Raw genomic sequence first — 27,233 nt, forward strand, 5'->3', positions numbered from 1 at the left:
AAGTAATTGGGTCATTATCAGTTTGTCGACTTTTCTTGTTTTCCCCATTTTAATGCTTTGTACTATTCAAATATCCTAATCATCCATTTGAATAGATAAAAATGTATTTGGGACAGACACAAAAGCATTAGTTCTTTAGCCCACTAGTTCCCTCAACAGTAGAAGAAAAGTAATCACATGCCAAATTCCTATTATGACAATGTATTGCTCTCTCAGTGGAAGCTTGGTTATAATGCGGGAAGGAGAAGGTATAAAGTGGTATTGAAAGCTTGCTATAGTTAATTGTTAGCAATTTGTGACCTGGGATGGCTTTTGGCATAAATGAGTCAGGGTGCTGTTCTTCATCTCCACTTCAGCCATGAGGATGGGGTTTTTTTATTCACCCCAGTAGGAAGAAAACATAGAATTGCCAAGTGTCTCACACCTCATGTGACCCTCAAATCTGCAGTTCTGCCCCATCTCCTCATTCTCATTGGATTCTCACATATCCCGCTAGGGCTACAAGGAGTCATGGATTCATAGGTTTTTCAGGCCAGCGGGGATGTATATGATCATCTAGTCTCGATTTAACACAGGCCATAGAATTTTCACCAAATGATTCCTGCAGTAAGCCCATAACATCTGTCTGAGCTATACCATATCATTTAGAAAGACATCCAGTCATGATCTAAAGACTTCACGATGGAGAATCTGCCATGTCTTCAGATGAGTTGTTCCAGTGGTAAATTACATCACTGTTAAAAATGTGCCCCTTATTTGCAGTCTGAATTTGTCTAGCTCCTACTTTTAAGCTTGTTTATACCTTTGTCTGCTAGGTTAAAGAGTCAGAAATCCTTACCCCATGTGTAGGTATTTGTAGACCATGATGAACTCACCTCTTAACCTTCTTCTGGATAAATTAAGTGTTTGGAAGTTCTTTAATGTCTCATTGTAAGGAAGCTTTTCCGGACCTTGCTTCATTCTTGTAGCTGTTTTTTTGAACCCTCTCCAGTTTGTCAATAGCCTTTTTGAAGTGGACACAGTATTCAAGGAATGGTCTCAGTACTACTGTATACAGAAGTAATTCTACCTCCCTACTTGATATTTATACAGCAGGGCTTCCCTTGCAATGTCTCTTACTGTCACCACAGGGCCACTGTGTCAGGCTGCCTCTGCCTTCTCAATTCCCCCACTGTCTTCCAGCCAGCATGAAGCAGTTCTCAGCAAAGGAGAGGGAGCACAGAGTTTCATGGTGGTGGTTAGCACTTTATTTCCTATATAGATTTCATGGGAAATTCCTAACAAAGGAAGCTAGTAAGTAACTGAAAGTAAAAAGAAGAAATGGGATATCATAGGGATTGAAGCAGAAGGGAAAATTCTGGGGCTTGAAGGTTAATGAGCAGGGCACCGGTTTAGGTGAAACAGCCAATTGCAGAGAGTTTGAGGATTCTTTGGCTTTTTAAAAATTCAAATGAATACAAAATAAAGCACCTAGATAAACATAAAACACCCTCTGCACTGGATGCCTGTCCTGTAAATTAAACACATGCAAAATGATAAACCCTGTACCCCCAGGACAGGTTTCAGCTCAACAGTCTGAGAAACCAGAGAATCTTCCCCAGATATGCTAACAAACCTGTGTTTTGGCAAGCCAAGGATGGAGCGAGTTCCAGTGTTGAGGATGCCTGCAGCTGCTGCTGCCGCTTCATACTGAGCGAGCTCCGAGTGAGTGTGCCCTACTGATCACACCATGGGCATATGGAATGGGTGGGGAGGCAATCTCTCACATAACCAGGTTCCAAAACACACGGAGTCATATTTTTAAGAGCCCGTCAAGCACAGTCAAGTTCAGGTTTTCGGAAGAGCTCATCTTCCATTAAGGGAGTAAAATTTACACTTGCACCGCTATCTAGCAAGAAGAAAAGGAGTACTTGTGGCACCTTAGAGACTAACAAATTTATTTGAGCATAAGCTTTCCTGAGCTACAGTTCACTTCATCGGATGCTGTAGCTCACAAAAGCTTAAGCTCAAATAAATTTGTTAGTCTCTAAGGTGCCACAAGTACTCCTTTTCTTTTTGCGAATACAGACTAACACAGCTGCTACTCTGAAATTGCTATCTAGATATTTGTCAATTTGATTCCAGGTTGGCTTTCAAATCCCTAATTTGGGTTTTATAGTTGGTTGGTTATTAAACGTTCTTTTATCACCCTAGCAACTCTGCCAACTTGATATCTCACTTGTCTTCCTCCCACTGACATGGAAATGTCAGTTCACTGCTCTATTTATCATTCCTGTTTGGATGGTCTCCCAGGATGTGTTCTCTGGAAACCAGCCAGGTCATCGTGAGACGATACAGCTGTTAAAATCGAAATGGATACTAACTAAAGTTCTCTTACCTTATACTGGTCTTACAGAAGGTCCATGCAGTGGGCTTAATTCTAAACTCTTAGGGATGAAATCTACCCATGTTGCTGGCCTGGTGCACCAGAGGTGACGTGGCTGAGCAGGGGTACATTTGCCTCCCCTTTATGCAGTACAAAGGGTTTCTGCCTAATCCCTGTATAGTGCTAGCACACAGGCTATGATTAGAATAGGCCAGGCACAGGGCAACGGAGGGCCCACTGGGTTCATGTGTCCACAGATCTCTTGGCCCCCAAAGCCCGTGTAAGTGAACCAGAGGGATTGCAGCTGCTGGAATAGTAGCTCCAGGAGGTAATTGAACATGTAGCAGTCCTGCTCACTGACCCATCATGGATCTCACAAAATATGTTGCCTTTCTTAAAGCCCCAGATCCTGCAGTCATGTGAATCTCTGATGTTCATTAAAAATGTAAGTGTGCAGTCCTCATGGTTGTGGAGGAAAACTAAATCCTAAAGACTCGGAAAGCCAATAAAAAGAACTCTTAATTTAGTATTTTAAAAATAGCTCATATTTTTAAAGCTAATCTCTTGATTTGGGTGTGGGGGTGAGGAGTCACTCAACCAAACTTTTCACAGGTGTTAATTGTCTGTTCCATGTTTTTTGGGTGCCCATCTTGAGATATTGACGTCTGATCTGCAGAAGTGCTGAGTGCTCACAGCTGCAATTGAAGTCAATGGGAATTGTGCTTTGATGGTATAAGTAATGCCAAGTACTCTAAAAAATCAGGTCCCAGGTATCCCAAAATTAGTGGATACTTCTGACCTTAATTTCTTTATCTGTAAAATGGGGATAATAGATTTTCATCTCACAGGCATGTTGTGAAAATAAATTCATGAATATCTGTGAAGTGCTCAGATACTCTAGCGATGAAAACCCCAAGAGGAAATTAATAATTCTGTCTTCAGAGCAGGGTTTGAATAGTGTGCAGTAAATAAGGCCTGGGACCACACATAGAACAATGAGGATAAAATAAAATATCAAATAGTGGCTCAGTCAGGGAGCACCGTCCATTCTGTGTACTGAATGAGGCCAAAGTCCTCTATGTAATTAAAGACTGTATCATAATACATTCACACCAGGAAGCCAAATTAAAGTTTCACAGGCAACTGTAATTCTTGACTTAGTACCCTTAATAATGTTGTTTTAATATAGCGTGAGCTCTCTCTCTCTCTGTAATATAAAATATGTATGGCAGTGATATGTAATCACAGTTTCCAATAACACAATCAAATTCTTTTGGTTATGACTGTTTTATTTAGTATGCTCCTATCTTATTTCCCTTTGGATGGGGAAAATGTTAAATTGACATCATATAAAATAGAAAACCTGGTATGAAAATAACCGGAAATTTGCAGCCTTAGATATATTGGCCCTGGAGAAAGAGGACAAGGGAGATAATGCCATTCACTACAAATCAGAGCAAAGTGAACATCACAGCTCTCCTGACAAAACACTATGCTTTCTGTACAAGAAGTGCTGACATTGGAAAGCCTGGAAGCTTATGTATCTGTGGAGGCAATATGAGGATTACATTCTCTACCTTGCCCACTGTTGTTAGATGTCTCTAATTTCCAAAAGCAAAAGTAAGGGGAAGCCGGGCAGGCAGTAGAGAGCCTCCTAATTCCACAACTTCCAATTCGTATTGGGAGCTGCCTTTTCTTATCTGGGAGCAGAATGTCACTTTGATTTTTCCTCCTCCTGAACCCAGGCAAAACTTTTAAAGTAAAAATAATCACCCCCTATTTAAAATGTTTTTGTTCTGAGTAAAAGGGATTTTTGAAATTTGTAGCAAGTTAATTTCAGATGAATTTGAATACATTATGGCAAGTGTTTTCAAAACTTTTCATAGTGTGGGCTACATCTTAATAGACAATTGACTTGTTTGCCCTCTTATCCATGAATCTGCTGATCTTTTCCTCTCACATTTGTGCTACATAACACACCTGTGACAAGCACAGCAATTGCTTAAAAGAAAGTAATATGAGGAAAGAATTTGTGTATTTTCAGCGGTTTTAAATATGATTTAGCAGCTGAAAAAGTGAGCTCTTGGGGGAACCACAGTTTAGCAATCTCTTCATGTCATCATCTGTTGTTGGATGGCTGCTTGATTAAACATCATAACCTCAGTTCTGGTATTTAATTCATTTTTGAAGGCTATGGTAGAGTGCACAACAGCCCCGCGGAATTTAGCATTTGTCATCTCACTGTTACCTTGTAGTTTGCCCCATCAGCTTGTTGATCTACATATTGTGTCTCATCTTATAATCTATACCTCTTTAGATCAGAGAGCTTCTCATTGATATATCCCTGTAGATAGCCTTGCACCCATTCTGGATCAGGGCCTCTAGGCACAACTACAATACAAATAAATAATAAACTTATCACTTACCAATTTTAGGACCATCCTAAAGTTGTAACAGCTGGCTCATTCAACTCAAGGTTTCTGACTATGCTTAAAGTTGACCTGGCTTGAGGAAAATAGCAAAGCTCTAGAGTCTACATAAAGACTGCTGTTACTTTTATTGTTACACACACACTTAGCACATCATAATATAGGTATGTCTCCTGTGACCCTTCCCTATGTTGTATGTCATGGGTCTCTACTGGATGGAATGCCATATCTGAACAAGTGTGTGTAATTGTCACTCTGCAGTGGCTGAAGTCTACAGAGGATATAAGCCCTCATAATTGTGCATGGGATACTGCAAGTAGTTATTAAGGTTTTCTTGAAGCTATTTTTCTCTGTCCAGAGCCATGTTTTAAATTTAACTTTGAATAGGATAAAAGCTTCCTCGTGTGTTGTCTTCTCTTTCTAAATACAGTAGCACCAGAGGGGTGCTGGAAAATATTGTATAGTGGGGGTGCTGAGAGCCATCCAACCAAACTGTAAACACTGTATATAATGGAAGCCAGGGGGTATGGCAGCATCACCTGCACCCGTAATTCCAGGACCTATAGTAGAAGCTCGGAGTTTCAAACACCTCAGGAATGAAGGCTGTTCATAATTCTGAACAAAATATGATGGTTGTTCTTTCAAAAGTTTACAAGTGAACATTGACTTAATACAGCTTTGAAATGTTACTATGCAGAAGAAAAATGCTGCTTTTTACCATCTTAATTTAAATGAGACAAACACAGAACCAATTTCCTTTCTCTGTCAAATCTTTTTTAAACTTTTCATTAATTTTTTTTAGTAGTTTAGGTTTAACACAGTCCTCTGCTATATTTGCCTTTTTGGGAGGAAAGGGGGTGTCTCTCTGCTGTTGCTTGATTCCATAATTCCAGTTCCAAATGAGGTGTGTGGTTGACTAGTCAGTTTGTAACTCTAGTGTTTGTAATTCTGAGGTTCTACTGTCCTAATTTTCATGCAGATATGCTGCAGGCTGCTACCAACTTTTGGATCTCACTAGGTCATAAAACTCCACAGTAATCCAGGTGAGGAAGTGATTAATGTTCTGCCTTGGAGACAGGGTCCAAAGCCAGCCCTGCCCAGTAATGTGGAGCATGCGGGGAATGAAAGAGGAGGAAACAGGCTTCTGTGGCTGCTGCCCTGACCAAACATTCTGGGGTGTCAGGGTGGTCTAGACTGTGGGCTGAGCAGTGTGAGGAGGAAATACAAATCTGGAGAGAGAGCTTGAGTTGAACTCTAAAAATCCAACTGTTGTTTATTTGCTCTAAATATCCAACTCTAAGTGTCCAACTGTTATTTATTTGCATTAGTGTGCACGTAGAGGCCCCCAAGCAGGATTAGGGTCCTATAGTGAGAGGTGCTGTGCAAACATGATCCTTACGTGTATGATACGTACGGATCATATCTTATGATCCAATATCTTACGTGTAATTTACAGAGCTGGCTTTAAAAAATAAACCTATTTTGTGAAAAAATGTACAGTTATTTTTGCTAGGAAGTGTTAAAATGTTTGGTATTTTTCAATATTTTTGTGAATTATAAAATGTTAAATTTTTTCTTTTACTGAAAATCTCGTTTCAAACAAAGGAAAAGTATGAACCTTTTTTTTTTAAAGTGTAATTTTTTTTTAAATACGTGAATGCTGTGTAGAAAAATAAAATAAAAAATTTCAAGCACATTGACGAATTCTCATGAAATTTTTTAAGTCAGTCGTTGAAGAAAATCCATTTGTCACACACGTGAGTGTTTTGTTTCAAAGGTGATCAAAAAAATTCAGATGAAAAAGGAAGGGGAATGGAAGAACAAAGCTAAGGATGACAAGATAGCAGTTTGTCTGTTTGACAACCTTGTGGTTCAAAATAATCAACGTGTTTTTGAAAAATAAATTAAATCAATTATTCCAGGCTGCTGTCTGACCGAGCTATTATTTAGTTAGCTGATTTTGTTTTGTTTTGTTGGCATGACAGTGGAGCTGGGCCCTGCAGAGGAGAGACCGTAGTGGCTTTGCAGTTTAACTTATTGTGGGTGTTCTGTGGATAAGCAGCAGAGTGGGAGTAGTGTAGAAATGGCTTTTCAAAGCTAGCATTGTTCTCAGAATGAAAGAGGGGCTGGGAAATGCAATCAAAAAATTGCACACAGATAAGTAGGGAGGGGTGGAGTTGTGTGAGTGAGGACACACACCTTGAAGGCTGGGGACAAGATGTTATAGAAAATGGAAAGCTAGTGGAGGGATTCATGGAGGGACAGTCAGAGCAATGCGCCAGGAAAATAATCCTTCCCTGTTTATGATCTGTTTTTTCTCTTTGGAAGGAAATTACTTATCGTTCTTTTCATGCTTTAGTATTTTTGTCTTTTCCCCCCTTTGTAAGATTCACATCGAAGTCGCATTTCAGATTCACTGATTTATGTATCAATACCAAATTATCCAAACTTTGAAATACATGCTGTTCTTTTTAAGATGACCTACATTTCTTCAACCCTTATATCAAATCTGTATAGCACTGTATGTCAGAATAAAGGGAAAGAATCTGAAGAAGACTTTTATGTAAAAATATTGATGGTACTCTATTACGTATCTCATCCCATGAGTGAATAGCTTCTATTTAATGGAGAACACCAAAACTTAAGCTAGTTTTTATTTCACATCCCCTGAGAAAGTTCAAATTTTTTTTTTTTTTGCTGACTTCAAAAATGGCTTATTGCTTTTGGGCACTCTTGCTAAATTACAAGAAGATCTCTAAACAGCAGTGGAGATTTCAAATTAACCTTTAAAACAAAAGCCTTCAAACTGATTTAGGCAATCTGGGACCCCTGGGGCAGAGGCATTAAAATGTAGAACCCTTGTGATTAATGGAATGTAATCATATTTAGAGCAAAACATCTGTTTCTGTTAATTTACAAAAGGATATTTAAGGATTTTTACTCTTCAAATCTTGTCCTGTCCTTACCCTACACATGTCATAACTCCATAAACTGTTTTCACCCAGATTATTTTACACTTCCTCAGGACAGAGACGGGACAAAACAACATAAATAGAACAGAAAGAGAGGGAGTTGCAGGCTGCAGGAGTCATAAAATGTGACCACCTTAAGACTCCAATTGATGGTTTCTCTTCAAAGCTCAACTATCCAAAGATCATGCTTTGCAGAGGTCCTATGAAAGGGTAAATGCAAATTGCAGAGACTGGTGATGGCAAAGCAGACAGAGACCAGGTGGCTTTTGGGCGAAAGGGAGTTGAATTCCCAGCTTTCTAAGAGTCAGGGATCTGAGTCACTTGATGGCTATTGATTGTGTATTTGAACTAATTATGTCCTCCTTTTGGTTTGCTATGCAGGGCTGACCTTACCATTAGGCGAACTGAGGCGGCCGCCTCAGGTGCGAGACTGTGGGTGGGGAGGGGCGCCACTAGGACCCAGAGTGTAGAAAATTGTGTCTGCTCCTGGTGCATATGGATTCTCTCTGCTCTAGATGCACAGAGATGGTGGAGTGCTGTGCTGGAGGAAGAGACATAACAGACAGGCAGGAGAAAAGGTGAGAGGGAACAACAGAAAGCAGCAGGAGCTGCAGGGAGAGAGAGGAGGAGGAGCCTCTTATGTATCTCTCTAGCACCCCCAGGAGCCTGGACTGATTAACACCAGCTTCTCAGGGAGTTTCCTGCTGCTTCCTTGAACCCACTGGAGGAGAACAGGAGTCAACTGAAGTAGTAGGAGCCAGTTAGGTCCCTAAGATATCTTCCCTCACTCAGGCCCTGCTACCAGCCTGCTTATTTGTCTTCTTCAATTGAGTGTTGAGAGCCACTATAGCTGGAACAGTACAGCAATCATGCATGAAAGAAGAAAACATGCATTTTTTCTGGGACAGCATTTTCTGGGGCAGCATTCAGAAAAAGAAAGAAAGCAAAGGAAGCTTTTCTATCTAAGCAGGAAGGAGCTCTCCTGAAATACATAGACACAAATGTTCACGGTGAGCCTTCCGGCCGCAGTGAGGATGTGAGTGGTGAGGAGATGCCTGATCTTCCAGTTAGTCAGAGTGGAGGTGACCTGGCAGCTACTGCAGCATCCATATCTCCATCTCAAATGGATGAACCATGCACATTCCTGAAGAAAAGTGTAGATCAGAGAAGAGTGTGGTGGAGGTGCAAGGAACAGCTGCTGCTGAGTTTAGTTCCTTAAATCTAGATGATCCAGGACTGTGGACCCACTTGAACAGTAGCCTGAGGGACTTCCTTGTACTGCGTGGGCCACAGCCAGTGAAAAATTTCATGTTCCCCAAGGACAATGAAAATAGAAGTTTCCATCCAACACGTTACCTGGCGTGAAATCCCCAATGGTGACAAAGTGGAGAGGCCATGGCTTATGTACTCAAAAACCCAGAATGCTGCATACTGTTTTTGTTGCAAACTCTTCCAGTCTAATGTTCCAGCCACATTGGGTTCTACAGGAACAAAGGACTGGAAAAATCTGGCTAGAAATCTGGCATGCCATGAGAAGGCAGCAAATCACTAGAGAGCATTCCATAGGTGGAAAGAGCTTGAGACGAGACTAAGGTTAAAGGTCACCATAGATGATCAGCATCAAGAGAAGATTACATCAGTGTCTCTTTACTGGCAAAATGTTCTGAAAAGGCTCATTGCACTGTGAGAATGCTTGCTACCCAAAACCTAGCACTGTGTGGCACTTCAGATCAGCTGTATGTGCCAAGCAATGGAAACTTCCTTAACATTGAGGAGCTGATGGCTGAGTTAGATGCTGACGCCAGGAGTATCTAAGAAGAGTCACCACCCAAGAAATGTACAGACACCACTACCTTGGAAAAACAATTCAAAATGAGATCATACAGTTACTGGCAACAAAAGTCAAACAGAAGATTGTGGCAGATCTGAAGTCAGCAAGATACTTGCTGTTGTTCTGGACTGCACTCCTGACATCAGCCATTCGGAACAAATGACTTTAATGGTGCGTTTTGTAACAACAACAGAACCTAGTGAAAATGTCCCTGCAACGGTGACTGTCAAAGAGCATTTTCTAGAATTTATTGACATTGATGATACTACAGGAGCTGGTATGACAAATGTGCTTCTTAAAAAGCTGGAAGATACAGGAATTGCGATAGCTGACATGAGAGGTCAGGGTTACGATAATGGTGCCAACATGAGAGAAAAGAACAGAGTAATACAGACATGGATCTGAGAGTTAAACCCTTGAGCTTTTTTTGTCCCATGCAGTTCTCATTCATTGAACTTGGTGGTCAGTGATGCAGCATCAGCTTCTAGTGAGGCTGCTGAATTTTTGTAATTTAATGTAATTCAAAGTATCTATGTATTTTTCTCTGCATCAACTCATCAATGGCAAATTTTGAAGCAACATCTGGGAACATCCTCTCTGCCACTGAAACCACTGAGTGCCACACGATGGGAAAGTCGAGTGGAGACGATAAAGCCTATCAAACACCAAATTGGGAAGATAGATGATGCCATAGTTGCCATTATGGAGGATAATGCTATGACAGGAACTGTTCATGGGAGAACAGTGGCAGAGGGAAATGGAAACACCAGAAACATACATAACTTTAAATTTCTATGTGGCTTAGTGTTGTGGCATGACACATGGTTTGAAATAACCGTTGTAAGCAAGAGACTCCAAGGTGTTGACCTTGATATATCTGGAGCAATGGAACAACTGGACAAAGCAAAGTCATACCTACAGTCTTACCGGTCAGATGAGGGATTTCAAAACGTTCTGAAGAGTGCACAAAAGTTGGCAGAGGAACTTCACACTGAAGCTATTTTCCCACCCATTCAAGAATACAACAGTCACTGAAGAAGAAGACATTTTGATTGCAAGGCATGGGATAATCCCATAAGAGACCCCAAACAACAATACAAAGTTAAATTCTTTAACCAGGTGCTAGATTGTGCAATACAGTCAGTTGAAGAACATTTCATGTAGCTCAAGGAACACAGCAGTATATTTGGGATGTTGTATGATATTCCACAACCCCTCACTATACCTGAAGAAGACCTACACCAGCAATGCAGGGCAATAGAGACAGTGTTGACACATGATGACATGCACAATATTGATGCGAGTGATTTAGGTGATGAACTGAAAGTCCTTTCAAGATACATTTCAGCAGGATTAACTCCAAAGACTGTTCTGGAATATATGTGCACAAATAAGATGACCACACTCTTTCCAAATGCTTTTGTTCCTCTGTGCATACTTCTAACACTTCCTGTAACAGTTGCCTGTGGAGAACGCAGCTTCTCCAAGCTGAAGTTAATAAAAAGGCATCTACGCTCCACAATGACACAGGAGAGGCTGGTCGGCCTTGCAACCATATCAATAGAGCATGAGCTGGCCTAGACTGTGGACCTTCAGCAGGAAGCAGTTCAAATTTTTACAACCAAGATGGTATGGAAAGCACCACTTTGATTATTCAAACAGATAAAAATACCAGTGTTTACTATGCAGACAAGAAAACTTACATTTGCTGTTCAGGCATTTGAAAGTTAAGTGTTACTTAACATTTTTGAACAAGGCATTTTAAGTTGTTAGTTCTCCTTTATTGGGGTAAGTAGCAGAGCAGTACCATGAGAGGAGTAGAACAGGAAGAAGGCAGAACTGAGACCTTTCAAAGTTTTGGCCCAAGCGAGGGGGCATGGGGGCGTCATTTGAGCTCCCCGCCTCAGGTGCCAAAATGTTGTGGGCCAGCCCTGTTGCTATGGCATTGTTTTGTTATATTTTCTTAAAGATTATTACTGCCATACCCACTCATTACTAATGAAACAGGTTTGGGCATATTATACCATAATACACATGCAAATCTCTATCTGAAAGAGAGGGAGAATCTATTTATTAAAGAGGAAGTGATTGTCATAGACCTGGTAATGTCTCATACTATTAGTCAAAGACATTGCTCATAAATCACAGCTGTTCCAACCCACGGGCCATGAGAAAACACATGTAACAGAGTGACATTATGAACTTATGTTCATCCCATCGTGCATTTGTGCATCTGTTATGTAGTTGGGAATTTCTTATTAGGAATTAGGAGGAGACGTAGGTGAGCATTGATATCTAACTGATCACATGTGTGGACTTATTAACAAGGGAGACATTAAAGTAGTTGAGCATTAGCATCACCATGATTGAACCCATGTACAGTAACTTGATATAGGCTCATACTACTATGGCTACCACTCATGTACTGGCCACAGAGTGGTGCTAGAATCTGGACTTGTTTCCTCTTCTTGGTTTAAGGGTTTTTCTTTTTGTTTGTAGGCAATTTTGGTTTTATTGATCTTTTACCCAGATGGCAGAATCACTAATGATAAGTGAGAGAGATCATGACATAAAGAGATTTCATGACAAATTATTATCCAAGAACTATTGTTCACTTGTTTAGTGTTTTGTATTTTAGGGTCTCAGTATTTGAATAGTCAAGGTGACTGACATTGAAAAATCAACAACATTGTCTAACAGAAACAATAACTTTCTGCTCTAAGGATAGCTGATAAATGTGGTATTTTAGCAGGGTTGGCAAATTCTGACTTTTTAATGTACCTCTATAAGTGTATTCTATTCTATATAAATTATCATAAAATACTTATTATTAAAGCAAAGAAATGCTGACTGTGGCACAAATAGCATAAATGAACTAGCATCTCACACATTTTCTAAGTACTTATATGGCAGGATGGGCAACTTTAAGAAGAAGGCTACAAAATCCACTAAAATTCTTTGGCTGGCCATGCATTTTTCGTTTAAAGGCTCCAGGATGCAGCGGAAGAGGTTGCATGTGAGGAAGATGCCCTGGGGCATTTCACCTGTCTGCTGCTGCTGTGAGAACGTGCACCAAAGTAGCAAATGCTGCACTGACACCATCATGCCACACTGCATCACATATACCTGCCCGCCCATGTTTGACTCCACGATCTCCAGGAAGGTGGATGAGCCTGCACCCCCCCAACTCTGCTCCTGTCCTAGTCCCTACCTCTGGGGACACATGGCCCCAGTGGGTAATTCCTGGGTGCTGTCCAGCTAGGGTGACCAGGGGTCCTATTTTTAAAGGGACAGTCCCGTTTTTGGGGACTTTTTCTTCTATAGGCGTCTATTACCTATCTGGTCACCCTATATCCAGCAGGGCTATCTAGGGTAAGCCCACTGCAACCAGGGAGCTGTTGCCTCCTGCTTTTACTCCAGCAGGTGTCAGCGAGCAGCCTTCTCTCCTCTTCCAGGTGATGAGAAGAGCCACCTCTCGCCCCCTTTCACCATCTTCTGCTGCACGCTGACAGAGCCTCTTGCCCCTTCCCTAATGCCAGGCGCTTGCAGAGCTGCTACTTCTCCTCAATCGCCTCTTCCCCCTTCCCAAATTCTTTGTGCTAGCAGAGCCACCTCCTCTCAAGCTCAGATTTGGATGGGCCTGGGTGCTAATGGGGTGGTCTATGGCCCACCCAGGCCCATCTGTGGATACACTTTTGGTTGACGGGCCAAATAAAATGATCTGGCAAGCTGGATGTGGCCCCCAGCTGCCCATCCTTGTTATACGGCATCCATCACTGCAGTATTTGAGCACATTTTAAAAGATGAGGGCCCAGATTTTTAAAGATATTTCAGCATAGCTGGGCTCAGCTTTGCAACACCAAAGTCTCATTTTCAAAAGTGATTTAGGCACTGAGGAGTCAAAAATCTCATTGATAGTCAATGGGATTTAGGCTGCCAAGTGCCTAAAGCAGTTAGACCTTGCAACGCTGAGTGTAGCTAATACCGTTAAAAATCTGGGCTGAGAAGTTTTAGCTCTTTCTGTTTACTCTCTGAAAGACACTGGAGAATTCTTTGCCATCGAGCCTATGCAGGGGCCAATCCTCAGCCGGTATAAATTGTCATAGCGCTATGTAGGTCAGTAAAATCAGTGTCCCATAGTATCAGCAAAGTTACAGAACATTATGAGCAGTTGTTTCATTAGGCCATAAAGTAGCTAATTTCTAACCCAATTTTCTTGAACTGCTTCTCATCAGAAAAAGGAATTCTGATAAACATTTTAAACATTTGCTGACAGGACTTTGTTTATGAAGTCTCTCACTTTTAAATTGAATGCAAATAACTGGCTAATTGCAGCAACTCCTGTTATTCTTAAATCTGCTTGAAAGGCAAGTTGACAGAAACCTCAGCTGGCCCCACGCTTCCTCATCATATCCAGTATCCTGCTGGGGAACCTCAGTCACTTGTCTTCATAGGAATGGGCCAATTAATGTCTGATTTCTTTCCTTTCTCAGAGAAAATGGCTGATGCAGGCAGGGGGAAATTTAACATTTAAACCTTCTCAGACGAAAAGTTATAATCAAGAACAGAAATACAATATTAACTTGCCTCAAAATAAAAAAAAATTACTGTTTGGGGGTGTGATGGACTTTTTTTGATCACTAATATATTCAGCTTGTTATAGAGTCATGGTGCTATTTTCATTACACAACACTCTTGTAGAAAGCAGAATCTCTAGTTCAGTAGCTCCCTGGTGGCTGAGCATTTGGTTCATTCGGACACTCACCTGTTGTCCATGTCAGAGGAAGCTTTTCTACCTGAACATGTTTTACCTTTTAATTAGACCCTAATGTGGCAATCCCTGGGTGCGCCCACAACTGTTGACTTCACAAGGAGTTACAAAGGCACATGGATTGCTGGATCAGGCCTGAGCTCTGAGTAAAAGATAAGCACTGTCTCTCACCCTGTGCTTGTGTCAGGCTGTGATAAAGATCTCCCCCCTTCCCCTCCATTCAGGAAAGCACTCAGGCATGTACTTAAATTGCACTAAGTGCTTTCCTGAATTAGGATCCAGTTGAGTTCTCCAGTCTAAAGAGAGAGAATTTTGGTGTGGTATTAAATGTACTAGAATTTAAATTCTTAGTAGAAAGCACTTTTCCTTCAAGGGAAATTGCTCAGTAGCCAGTGAATACAGTTCACATCTTGAGGCATAACATGTCTCTGATTTACAAGGTGGTGTAAAAGCTACTACAGTGTTTTGGATAATGACAGGGGAATACTGTGAGGTTTTTTGTTGTTTAATAAGGGCCTCTTGTCTGAACAGATCACCCAGAGTCAATTGCCTCAGAAATGCTTTCTCGCCCTTCAGCTGAGCATGTGTCTTTCTGTTTTTCTTTCCTTGCAAAGGACCATTTCTCTATATCTATCCCCAGCTCTGTTGCGTCTTTCTCATCTGCCAGACACTCCAATCAGTTCCTTGGTCCTCTACTCACTTTAAGGCCATTACTCCTCTGCTCATGCCTTTTCTTCCTATTTCAAGTAGTCTCTTCTCCTCCAGGCCCCTGTCTTTTGTCTGGACTTTCTCTCCACAGCTGCAATCATCACTCTTAATTAATTTTTACCTTACTGCCTGATACTGATACTGCCTCTCAAAATTACAACCTACTAGTGGGGTTCCTGTTGCTTACTCCTTACTGATGCTGTCTCCTCCTTCTATTTTCACATAACTCAGCCCACTGGCTACTGGAGAGGGTGAGCGATGTTACTCAAATAACCCCAGCCTTCTTGCATCCAGCCATATAATGCACTGCAGTAACTGGATCTCATATCAGAAAAGGTTTGATTGCATCTTTAAGGCTTGAACTAATCCAGAGTTCTGCTGACACATCATTTCTACTTTACTTGTTTCTTCTATTATGACAACTTCTTGGCTTCCAATTATAAGTCTTTAAGATAGCAACGTTATAATAATTGTCTTGAGAAGTGAAGTTATTTTTGCATTTGTTATTGAACCATGGTGATTCCATTGCTCAGCCTGATTTGTGATTGTTTTCAGCGCAATATAGAGGGCTAAATTCTGATCCCATTTACACTGATATTAAATGTGGAGTAAATCCATTGACTTCAGTGCCCTAACTCTGGATTTACATCTGACCCTTACTATTTCTAAAAAATTAATTGCCTGTAGCTTAGTCTTAATCAAAACTTACAGGGAGGATTCAACCATTTCAGAGTTCTGAATTGAATAGTAGTTTTCAACTAAAAGGGTTATTTTTGGAATTCTTTGCAGAGTTAACCAATGTTTCTTGGTTCCCAGGATCAGCACTACAAACAATATGCAAAAATATTTATACACAACAATTACTTGAGGAAGTTATATCCTGAAAGAGTATGATATTTTGGCTGTGTTAATTCCCCTAAATGTCGTGTATTTGTTTTTTGCAGTGTTTTAGCCACGTTGGTCCCAGGATATTAGAGAGACAAGGTGGGTGAGGTAATATCTTTTATTGAACCAGCTTCTGTTGGTGAGAGAGACAAGCTTTCTAGCTTACGCAGAGCTCTTCTTCGGGTCTGGGAAAGGTACTCAGTGTCACAGCTAAATATAAGGTAGAACAGATTGTTTAGCATAAGTAGTTATTTGTTTCTTCCTTATGCTGAAGGTTTCCTTAATGTAATTATTTTCTTCAGTAGGTTTAATGCAACGTAGACCAGCTATATTCTTCATGGTATAAAAACCTACTTAGATAACCCTCAGAATTTTGTAATGAGAAGTACAGGAGAAAATATGCCTTCGTGGGGGTGGAGTGCAAGAGGGCGGGGGGGCGGTTTAGAGTAGCCTGGAATCTTTGTGGAGGTTATGTTTTATCCTCCTGTTGCTCTAGAAACATCTGCATGGGGCGTGAGGCCCCTGTGGGCCTCTCTACGATGCACCCTTAGCCTCCCATGCTGCCACAGGTTTTGCCATCTACCTCTTTGAGGGGGCTAGTAGGTGTGGAGCTTGGAGCAACATTGTTTTTTTCAAGTGTATTCCGCTAGGTCTTTAGAAGATCCTGCCATGAAGAGCGGCTTCACTTTCCCCAGTATGCCTTAACTCCATTGTAATCGTGTGAGACTTCTGTTGACCCTAGGGGGAGAGGGAGAATGTATCGGGATTCGGTACCTTGCCCTTTTTTTTTTGCCGGTTTTTGCTGGACTCTGCCCATATAAAGAGCGGGAAGCACAGAGCCCCCACTTACTACATATTAAGAGAATCAAAATAGTCTTGCAACCTTGGTATTGTCAAAGAGTAGGCCACAGCTTTCTTGTGAAGAGAGAGACACAATAGGGTTTTATTCTTTGATCACTGCATGGATTAACAATAATGGGAGCAGCCCATATAAATCCTACTGCGTTATCAAGATAAGAGGCTCCCTTTGAGTTTGTTCTTTTGGTCAGCTTCCACCATCTTGGCCGCGTCTATTCAGAAAGAGACGCGGCCAAGATGGCGGAAGTCGAACAGAAGAAGAAACAGACCTTTAGGAAATTCACCTACAGAGGTGTTGATCTGGATTAGCTCCTCGATATGTCCTACAAGCAGCTGATGCAGCTGTACAGTGCTCGCTGGCGCAGGCGTCTGAACCGCAGCCTGCGTTGTAAGCAGCATTCCCTCCTGAAGCGCCTTCGCAAGGCCAAGAAGGAGGCCCCTCCCATGGAGAAGCCAGAGGTAGTCAAAACTCATCTGCGCGACATGATCATCCTCCCCGAGATGGTGGGAAGCATGGTTGGCATATACAACGACAAAACCTTCCACCAGGTGGAAATCAAGCCCGAGATGATTAGCCGCTACCTGGGTGAGTTTTCCATCAATTACAAGCCAGTGAAACACGGCAGACCTGATAGCAGTGCCACCCACTCATCTAGGTTCATTCCTCTGAAGTAAATTATGCTTTGGGGAAATGTTTCCCTTTGAATTTGTTTAGCTAAGAATCAGATGCAAATAATGAACTTTCATATGCCATGAAAAATAAGGTTGTCTGCTCTGAACATCCCTGAACCAAAGTTGGTTTGAAATCTGTATCAATGTACTACAGCTTGCGCCTGTCCTTAATGGAATGCAGTGAAAGTAACATTTCCACATACTGTTTTGAGTCTGGATAAGTACCAGATGATACAGGGGAAAAAATCATTAACCAAACTATTAAAGTGCAGAATTTCAGAATGTTCTCTGGTGGTCCAATCGCACCTAAAAGCCAGTGATAGGCATGTGGTTGAAACCATGAGGAATACTTTGAAAATATGCTTCTCAGAGTGCTTTGATTATCACATTGAGACAACTGTACATATCAGTTGCCTTTTGTCTTACATTTTCAGTTCTGTACCTTAAAAAAAAAAATAACCTCAATCTCATAGAAGTCTTAGTTCACCTGCCATCAAGTCATTCTTTTGAGTCAAAAAAATTATAACCTCCCTCATTAATGAGCTTATTCCTTATCACTTGAAAAAGTTAACTTCTATTGTCTTTGTCTAAAAATAGTGTAAGCCTGCTTGGAAATTTTGGAAAATGTATAAATGTAATAATTTAAAAATAGGCTTTGAAAATTCGTTTTCTCTTTTGGCAATGTTGGTTGCCATGGAGTTCAAGTAATAGGTTGTGATGTTTAACACTGAATTAATTACTACTTCTCACTCACAGAGAACATCTAATTATACATATTCATGAAGAACAGTGTTTGGCATTCCTCAGGGAGAAAATATCCTTTTTTTAATACAGTCTATACATACATTTGGGACTGGAATGGGTCTGATGCATGCATATCTTTTTATAGCACTTTTTTAGGTGTTAAATTGTTTCCATAGCGTGTTTAACAAAGTGTGTAGTTTTAAAATTAATCTATCTTAGCTGAACTGGTTTGTGTTATGGTCACTTACATTTAACAGAACTGAAATTGTCCATCCTTTAAAAATATTCCTATATATGTATATATGTGTAACGCTTCTGCCAGGTGGAGCCAGCAGCAACAAGGGCCAGGTTCAGTGTTTAGGGGTTCCTTTTCAACAATACAACAATACAACACAAAGCCATCTTGAGCCCCCACCCAGTGACCTGGGACAATTACACACCACCCCCTGGGCACCTCTAAGAGACAGTACTTCTCCTCTTGCAAGCACAGAGTCTGAGTGTAGCAAAAACTTTTAATAAAGGAGAGAAGTAACTCAGCTTTAAATTGGGAAAACCACAACTGGGGTTCATAAACATAAGCCATGAGCAAAAGACCCATCCCCAAGAATGTTGGGCAGTGTCCTTTTCCCCTCAGGGTCATAAGTCCAGCAACCCAAAAGTCCCTTTAACGTCCTGTCCCTTCTCTGCACCCCACTCACAGTTGCTGTCCTTTGCCAGTGCAGCCAAAAGGTTCATCCGCAGAGTTCACCTCCCACCCTGGGTAGAAGGGGGCGTAAGGAGGCACCTTACATGCCCTGCTGCTTGGGCACTCGCTCGTTGCCCACCAGCCAATTGCCACGCCTCTGCGGGGCTCTACTCTGGCCCTTTCTGCAGGCCGCCCCCTGAACACAGCTCTCAGTGATTTCAGCTGTTAGTGGGGGAGCCTCACTGCTGGTGCACACTGGGTAGTCTCTTGCAATAGAGACACTGTCCCAAAGTAGTTCTAATACCTAGACCTAGGTATCAGAGCTCTCAGGTCCAGATTTTCAGCTTGATTTATGCCAGTTGGGTATTTGACTTGCAGTTCTGCAAGTAAGTTATTGTATATTTGCTAGTTCTGCAAAGCTTTACAGTCCTGAAACCTTTAATGTAATGAGTAGTTTATAATCAGACCTGGCACTGAAAGCTATTCATGTAATAAGTCAGTCTCCAATTTAGGAAAGCATATCTACACTGCAACTGCACTAACCCAGGTCTTGGACCCACAGGCCCAGAACCCTGCAGGGCTGGAGGGTCTGAGTTTGAGTGAAGCCAGGACCCAGGGCCCGAGCCCTATTTCTTTGCAGTGTGGCCACAGCCCTGCTTGACTCAAGTCCTTGGAGTCATCCACAAGTATCCCACAATTCCATGGGACAACTTCCTTGATCCTCTCTATCCCAACAATCTGCAACCCACTCTATTGAAAATGGAAGCCTCCCTCCACCCCACCCGACCTGGCAAACAGCAGCAGCTCAAGTCAGTATTAACCCATTCTTTTCTGATCATCTATCTGCAAATACACTATGGATTTGCAATGGAGAGGGAACTGATCAACCCGTTTGAAAAATGAGCTGCTTCTTGGTAATGTGCAGGACGGGCAGTAAAGTTTTCCCCCAGTGCACCACATTCCTAGGGCTAGAATGGCCACATTTCAGAGGCGGGAGGGAGGGCTCCAGGGACTCTGGGATGTGATTACTGTGAGTTGGGTCTGTGCACTGCTGTGTGGATGCCAGAGCCCTAGATTTGAGCATGGGTCAGAAAATTCTTAACCTAGGATTAAAATATAATGTAGACGCTCAAGCCCGGGGTTCCCTAATATGAGTCAGCCGACTTGAGTCGAGGGCCGGCTCTAGGTTTTTTGCCACCCCAAGCAAAAAATTTGCTGCCCCAAGCTCCAAGAGTGCAACTGCCCAAGCAAAAAAAAAAGGATGGCCGGAATGCTGCCCCTGGAATTGTGCTGCCCCAAGCATGCACTTGCTTTGCTGGTGCCTAGAGCCGGTCCTGCTTGAGTCCCACTAGATTCATAGAGTCATAGATACTTAGGTCAGAAGGGACCATTCTGATCATCTAGTCTGACCTCCTGCACAGCGCAGGCCACAGAATCTCACCCACCCACTCCTATGAAAAACCTCACCTATGTCTGAGCTATTGAAGTCCTTAAATCATGGTTTAAAGACTTCAAGGAGCAGAGAAGCCTCCCTCAAGTCACTCATGCCCCATGCTACAGAGGAAAGCGAAAAACCTCTAGGTCCTCTCCAATCTGCCCTGGAGGAAAATTCCTTCCCGACCCCAAATATGGCAATCAGCTAAACCCTGAGCATATGGGCAAGATTCACCAGCCAGATACTACAGAAAATTCTTTCCTGGGTAACTCAGATCCCATCCATCTAATATGCCATCTCAGGGGATTAATCCTATTTACCCTGAATATTTAAAGATCAATTACTTACCAAAATCCCATTATCCCATCATACCATCTCCTCCATAAACTTATCAAGTAGAATCTTAAAACCAGATAGATCTTTTGCCCCCACTGCTTCCCTTGGAAGGCTATTCCAAAACTTCACTCCTCTGATGGTTAAAAACCTTCGTCTGATTTCAAGTCTAAAGTTCCTGGTGGCCAGTTTATACCCATTTGTTCTTGTGTCCACATTGGTGCTGAGCTGAAATAATTCCTCTCCCTCTCCTGTATTTATCCCTCTGATATATTTATAGAGAGCAATCATATCTCCCCTCAACCTTCTTTTAGTTAGGCTAAACAAGCCAAGCTCCTTAAGTCTCCTTTCATAAGACAAGTTTTCCATTCCTCGGATCATCCTAGTAGCCCTTCTCTGTACCTGCTCCAGTTTGAATTCATCCTTTTTAAATATGGGAGACCAGAACTGCACACAGTATTCTAGGTGAGATCTCACCAGTGCCTTGTATAATGGTACTAAAACCTCCTTAGCCCTACTGGAAATGCCTCTCCTGATGCATCCCAAACCCGCATTAGCTTTTTTCACAGCTATATCACATTGGCAGCTCATAGTCATCCTATGATCAACCAATACTCCAAGGTCCTTCTCCTCTTCTGTTACTTCTAATTGATGCGTCCCCAACTTATAACTAAAATTCTTGTTATTAATCCCTAAATGCATAACCTTACACTTCTCATTATTAAATTTCATCCTATTACTATTACTCCAGTTTACAAGGTCATCCAGATCCTCCTGTATAATATCCCGATCCTTTTCCAAATTGGCAATACCTCCCAGCTTTGTATCATCTGCAAACTTTATTAGCACATTCCCACTTTTTGTGCCAAGGTCAGTAATAAAAAGATTAAATAAGATTGGTCCCAAAACCGATCCCTGAGGAACTCCACTGGTAACCTCCTTCCAACCTGACAGTTCTCCTTTCAGTAGGACCCGTTGCAGTCTCCCCTTTAACCAATTCCTTATCCACCTTATACTTACAGTTCAATGTATAGTATATAGAGCAGTATAAACAAGTCATGGTCTGTATGAAATTTTAATTTGTACTGACTTTGCTAGTGCTTTTTATGTAACCTAAGCAAATACCTAGATCAGGGGTCAGCAACCTTGCAGAAGTGGTGTGCCGAGTCTTCATTTATTCACTCTAATTTAAGGATTTGCGAACCAGTAATACATTTTAACATTTTTAGAAGGTCTCTTTCTATAAGTCTTTAATATATAACTAAACTATTGTTGTATGTAAAGTAAATAAGGTTTTTAAAATGTTTAAGAAGCTTCATTTAAAATTAAATTAAATTAAAATGCAGAGCCCCCCAGACCAGTGGCCAGGACCTGGACAGTGTGAGTGCCACTGAAAATCAGCTTGCATGCCGCCTTTGGCACGCGTGCCATAGGTTGCCTACCCCTGACCTAGATGATTTGACATATCCCCGGAAGATCTCTGCCTATCCCCAGGGGTACATGTACCCATGGTAGGGAATCACTGATCTAATTTGATCTATGTGAGTTGAAGGGTTCTTTATGCCATAGGGACCCTTGGTATGAGTATCTGTGCTTTTGTGTTTGGGCTTGTGATAAAACTTTAAAACTGCCCGAAGTCTGTTAGTCTGCCCATATTCTGTTTTTTCTTGGACTCAATCATGCAACAAGCCCCATAAGGGATGGGAAATCGATGCCTGTGCATAGCTCATTGTAGGATCAAGGCCATAGTTTGCAAGTTCTTCAATGCAAAAACAATCTTACAATGTGATTGTATCGTGTCCAGCCAGATGGGGCTGTGATCCCTGATTACTGGGTGCTACTGTAATATTAACAAAATTAAGGCTAATTTTTTTCTAAATGACTTGTGATTGTGGGTGTCCAAATGGAGATGCCTTAAAAGGGCCAATGTAAATGAGGTTTTTAGAGGGTGGCTCCTCACCAAAATTACAGGCCTTAAAGCTACCGCTAAAGAGTTCTAATTTATTAACTTTTACATGAATCAGCACAGAAACACTCTTCCTTTATTTCTTTACTTTAAGCATTTCAAATAAAAATGATGCTTTGTTGCTTATTTATAATAGAAATGAAAAACAAGGGTTACATAATAATAGAATGGGGGAATCTTGTGTGAGCTGTGTAAAAATGATTGAAGAGGACTAATCCTGGGCTTACATTGAAGTATAGACGTACCTTAAAGAGTTGCATGATCAGGCTCTTAATCTTACTCTGTGAAACTATCCCAGAAGATACAGCCAAAATAGTCCTGAATAGTAATTGCTTTCATTTTAGTTTTGTTTTGAAACACAATCCTAAATTAAAGTGAAGATTTTAACAAATGTCCTGATGATTGCAGTACTTTTGCACATAACTATCTTATGCAAATAGGATCTGATCTTCTGCCATTGAAGTTTATAGCAAAGTGCCTATTGAACTCAGTGGTACAAGAGCAAGTCTATGATGAGTCTGTTTCCCCCTCAATATATATACGGTTGTCTCCCATTGGTAGTAAGAGACTTACACAAGTATGTTAAGGGGAGAATGTGGTCCCTTACCCTTTTTATCTCAGCTGATAAGACATTTTTAGTTTTTTATTGACAAGAAAATGGTTGTTTTAGAAACTATTCTTTCTTTGATTGCCATGTACTGTCTGTATAACATTCTACTGGTAATGTTAATATCAAATTCATCCAGGGATTTGGTGGAGATAAACTGGAAACAGTTCTAGACAAAACTGAAGTAAATTATTTGAATCCGTTTGATAAACATTGCCCATGGAGAGATTTTGTGAAAACCAAAGGGATTGAGTATTACTGTAATTAACTAGAAATGATGAGATTTGAAATCCCTGGTGAATTTTCTGCCATCAACAGTGTGTTCCATTTCCTAATAATGATAAGCTGTACTATCTTTTTTTATATTAAAAGTCATAATAATGAATAAATAAAGGCAGGGATTTCATGAGTGTCTGAACTTTTTCTATTTGTCCACCCTCAGTCTTCAAATTCTGTCCATTGATGTGTGTATCTCTTCAAGTTAATGAGATCTACATTACATATGCCTATACATCCAAGGGCAGAATTTGGACAATCTTTTCTTCTTTCTTTATCTTCCCGCACCCCCAGGTACATAGGGCGTCCACCAGTTTCTGCCATTTATTTCAGTCCTGTGCTGGTCTGTTCAGGCTTCTGAGTGTCATGTCAATGGATTTGACTTCTTTCTCTATTGTTCTGCATACTGTTTCTCTAGGCTTGCCCTCTTTTTCTTTTTCCAGGTAGTGTCCCTATTATCACTTGCTATGGAAGTCATGTTGGTAACATCCTTAAAGCATGTCCCAAATATGTCCATCATCATCTTCTTACCATGATTGAAGCATTAGGTTGGTTTGCTCTTCTTAAAATTTCTGATGTTGAAATAAATTATTTCAGATGAATTCAGAAAATCTTTTGCAAGCATTTACTTCAGAATGAGTTCATCTTCTTAACAATTTATGTTATAGATTCCATGATGCTGCTCCATAAAAGACAGACATGATGCTGGTGTAAAATGTTCATGTTTTAGTATCCGTGCCAGTCATGCTACTTTTCCAAATCTTTTCAAGTTTATGAAAGTTGTTTGCTTGCCTTTAGTTGTCTCTGCAAACCATTGGCTGATGTTGTCACCATCTCTGATGGCACATTTGGCATTAGCATATAGATCCTTGATGATTCTAATTATTTTTCTTGGTATTCTATAGTATGCCATAATTTTCAAAAGACTGTTTCTGCGTACACTGTCGAAAGCCTTCTGGAAATCAATAAAACGTATCACAATGGGCTCTTGCCACTCCACACTTTGTTCTATAATATGTCGGAGAACAACGGTATGGTTTTCACATAATCTCAGTGGTCTAAAACCTCCTTGTTCCTCTCTAAATTGGAAATCTATTTTTTTCTTGATACATTCTGGGATAATGTTGCATATGATGCTTCCAGGCATTGAGAGTAATGTGATTTCTTTCCAGTTACTGCAGTTGGTAAGGTCACCCTTCTTTAGCAATTGTACTTTAAGGTCTCTTTTCCCCTGGGTTGGGAATTTAGACAATAGCACGTCTGGATTATTCTAATTTTCTGTGATTTAATATTTGATTATAAAATTAGAGTGTTTAGAATATAGGGAGAGATCATCCTTTAACTTTGCCACTTTTAAAATTAATAGGTCAGATAATTAGTTGCTCAGAAGCTAAGGTGATGGAGACTATAGACATTTTAGATAGACCGATAGTTTTTGGTCAGAAAGAGAACTAAAGTTGCCAATGGGATTTGGAAGTCTAAACTTCTCACTTACCAATCATGTTAAAGGTTGGTGGTGGTGCTAAGCATAAGCAAACTAAACAATTGTGTAGGGCCCCAAGCATCTCAAGGGCCCCCTGATTTAGTATTATTTTCCTCCCCGCCCCAAAATACTGTTCATCTTATTTAATGTGGACATTTTAACAAGTGTATTAGTATGTGGTGTTAGTAACTTGAATATGTCTGGCTGGAGCTAGCTCTTCTCTATATTTTACAAGCATTGAGCCTGAAGATCAGGGAAAATTATAGCAATAAAGAGGAATGTGGCAGGGGAAGGGAGTGGAAAACCTGGCTGTGTCTGTGGATTTGCACTTTCATGGATCTCTCACCTGGCCTAGCAACTGGCATTTGATAAAGAGGGTGTTTCAAAAATATAGTGCCTGGCCCACAGGGGTTTGAAGTAGCATTTGCCAGCTATCATCAGCCAGCTGGTTTTGCTAATTCCCCATGAGAGAGAAGCGAAAGAAAGAGATTCTCTAATCTTCCTCCACAGACTATCGCCAATTTTCTCCTTGTTTCCAACAGATTCTCTGCTTTCCTACCCAACATTGGAAGAGCATGTTAGCTGGAATTCAGCTGAAGTCGGAGGGCCAGATTCTGATCTGGATTACATCAGTGTAAATCTGGAGTTAAAGGAGTTCCTCCAGATTTACACTGGTGTAACTGAAATCAGAATCTCGCCTGGTGAGTGTGACATCTATTGAAATTTCATTAATTCTCATTATCTTGTACCAGTTTGGACAATGGAGGAGGTGGTACAGATAGTGAGGCTTTGCTCTTGTGCTGTCACGGCTGTAGCACTATCACCAATTTTCTTTAGCTGTAACAAGCCACACTAATGTTGTTGCCTTTCAGGCCCTGTTGGTTTGCTGTGGCAGTGGACATGGCAGTAACATGCACAAAAGCCTCTCTTTGTGTTCTGATTCATGGTAACACTCTAGTAGGAGTTAGAACAGTAGCAGCATGACCATTAAATTTCTCCCTTGTGGGTTTTATCTGTTTTTATTATAACACCTGTCAAAATGTCTGATAGCTTTCTCCTAGTCTTGGAGGCTGTGCAAGTGCGCTAAGGAGAGGAAACTTCAGGAAGTTATTGTACATTATATACAAGTGTTACAAGAGGCAATGGTAAGGTTTTGTTGGTAGCTGTTGATGCAGTGCAGTAATTGTGCAGTAGTGCTCGGACAATAATGCCAGCTATTGTGCTCTATCCAGAACTCTAGGAAGGATCACCGATGCCTTCAACAGTCTGAAGAGGTGAAGCCAACAAGGCTCCATCTATACTACAGCTCTTCTAGGTGTTTGTAACTAGTTAGTGTTACGATTGCTTCCAGACATGATTGTATCCACACAACGCAAGGTTAAAATAATCAGTAGCTAACTGTATTTTGCCCCTGCCAGAGACTCCGGCTTCCGGTTTGCCTCCCTGTAACCAATTTGAAACACTGTTTTTTGTGGTATGGACAGGTGCTTGTGTAACTGGTTTGGACAGTCCCCTTCCTCCCAGCTTTCTCAGCGGTAGCCGGACATCCGAGAGTACGCTGCACCATATGCTGCTGGTGCAGCTCTGGGTACATAATCCAAAATATAATATAAAAATCAATATAATATTGTTACCCTTTTTGACCTGAGCAATTAGTCAAACCAGGTTGTTTTCACTAGGTGGAGAAATTGTTGATGTATTCAGGTATTTCTTTGATGCAATCCTGTTTATTTACAAAGAATGTGTGCCAAGTCCAGTTGCCCTGACCACAGTAGGAATCAAACATCAGGAAACAGTTTTCTTGTTCAATATTCCAACCCTCTTTCCCGCCAGCACCCTGCCCCCGAAGTTCTCTCTTAGCTTTTTCTCAAGATCACACTAAAGGTGCTTCTCTGGTTGTCCTTGCCTTCTGCTGCCTTCTCTGTCTGTCTGCAGATTTTTCTTGCTGCGGCTCACACACACACAACTCCACCAAAACAATAACCAGCCCTCTGCATTTGTATTCCCAGTGAAACCCCTCTATCCACCTGATTGGGTTTGCTTGTGGCCTGTGTTTTGGGGGGAGGCTCCTGTTGTTTCAGTTATCTTATTCTAAAAAGAGGTTAACTCCTTCTTACATTTATCCTGAATGAAGGGTGGCTATTATGTCCGCCAGAGGTTTACCTCAACCCTCGCATTGAAAATATGTAATATAATATTGAAATGAAGCACTT

At 41.1% G+C, this 27,233-nt stretch overlaps 1 protein-coding gene and 1 pseudogene across 5 annotated transcripts in view; both read left to right on the top strand.

Annotated features, from left to right (window-relative positions):
* Positions 1-27,233, top strand: part of CPNE4 (copine 4) — a 357,681-nt gene that overhangs the window by 134,833 nt on the left and 195,615 nt on the right. The gene's annotated exons all lie outside the window — the stretch shown is intronic.
* On the top strand, positions 17,012-17,494 carry LOC119851821 (annotated as a pseudogene).

This window comes from Dermochelys coriacea, chromosome 2, assembly GCF_009764565.3.
Source record: "Dermochelys coriacea isolate rDerCor1 chromosome 2, rDerCor1.pri.v4, whole genome shotgun sequence".
Lineage (NCBI taxonomy): Eukaryota > Metazoa > Chordata > Testudines > Dermochelyidae > Dermochelys > Dermochelys coriacea.